At 37.3% G+C, this 1,524-nt stretch overlaps 1 protein-coding gene across 1 annotated transcript in view; it reads right to left on the bottom strand.

Moving 5' to 3' along the window:
- Positions 1 to 1,524, bottom strand: part of INPP4B (inositol polyphosphate-4-phosphatase, type II, 105kDa) — a 303,350-nt gene that overhangs the window by 182,684 nt on the left and 119,142 nt on the right. The window lies entirely within an intron of this gene.

Below are 1,524 nucleotides of genomic sequence, written 5' to 3'. Positions count from 1 at the left end.
AGTATTGGTGTGCCATCTCTTTAGCCATTAGTCTTTGCTTAGGTAAGATCTTAATGTAATGCACAGGCCAATACCAGGTTTACCAGTGTATTGCTTCATCAAGCTATAATTGTCCAATACCTCTGCCCTATGGAGAGTTCTTTTAAGATCTACACCAAGTTATTTTTTATTTCTTCTAAATATTTTATTATATATTATAAATAAAATTATCAATAAAATAATGGGATATACAACACATGAAAAACCTAAAGCAATAAGTGTTGATAAGCATCAGACACATTTTTCTCTTAACCTTGATCCTAGAGCTGTGTATGTGCATGCGTGTGCATGTGTGTGCATGTGTGTGTGTTTATATGTAACATCTTAGTGAGAAGTGAAGAATAGTTAACAACTCATATACTCATGCAGATATTTAAAACTAAAATATTATTCAGAGTCTAACCACACAACTCAACATTTGTCTTTGCCAGTAGCATATAGTGGTATTCTATAAAGTTATAGGGTTAGGCTCCATGTTTCACATACTAATGTTTTATATGCTCAACTATATTCTGGGTGTTCTGTGGACAGTTTTGAGCCTTCTAATTGTGTTATGCATTTTAAAATTTGATTTTTTTAAAAAAACAGATTAATTCAATTCTCAAGATAGAGACTTCTAGTTCCAGACAAGATGGAGTAAGCACAATATATTTTACTACTTCTGTTAATCACAATAAAACACTCTAGACAAAATATATAAGTCATCTATCAGAAAACTCTAAGAGGGGGAGAAAAGAAGGCATATTGGCTAGGGGCCTCAGGACTTAAGAAACGACATGTCAGTGTGTTTCATGTTTGTTTGTTTGTTCGTGTTTCTTGCATCCTGTTTGTCCTAACCTGAATGCCAGAGAGGTCCTTCATGCAGCAAAATGCCAACATAAAACAGCACCCAAGAAAAGCCAAAAAACTGGGAAAAGGGTGACCCAACAGAGCATAAACATTGTAACCATAGCTATTCTGGGGATGAATTCCACAAAAGAAAAGCTGTTTCTCCCCCAATCAAAAGATGGGGCAGTCAGGGGTCAGTAAGAAACACTCCTCCTCAGGGAAGCCCATGGGCAGAAACCTGTCTTCCACTTTCATCTCCACTTCAGTAAAGAGATGGCTTCCCTTTCCCATGGGGTCTATGCTTTGACCTGACTTCAAACTTCCATGAATTGAATAGGAGATGCCCCGTCCCAGCAGAGCCTGGGGTTGGAACTGTCTTCCACTCCCCACTGCAATAATAAGGCAACGGAACCACTTTCTACAGAGAAGTTTGGGAGAAGCGTATAAATATTAAGGGGTAACCTCCTCAGGTTTCTTTGTGGTGGTGGAACAGTTCCATATGATAATTATGGTGATGGTTACGTGTGATACAGTTTCACAGAATACAGTCCCTCTCCACCAGCAAAGGAACAAACAAACAAACAACTGAAGAATCTAAATAAGGACTGTAGCTGAGTTAATAAAATTATACCAAAGTCAATTCTTTAAAAAAAAAAA

This window comes from Galeopterus variegatus, unplaced genomic scaffold (assembly GCF_000696425.1).
Source record: "Galeopterus variegatus unplaced genomic scaffold, G_variegatus-3.0.2 Scaffold2869, whole genome shotgun sequence".
NCBI lineage: Eukaryota > Metazoa > Chordata > Mammalia > Dermoptera > Cynocephalidae > Galeopterus > Galeopterus variegatus.
The sequence above is the reverse complement of the archived record's forward strand: the minus strand, read 5'-3'. Positions and strand labels throughout refer to the sequence as shown.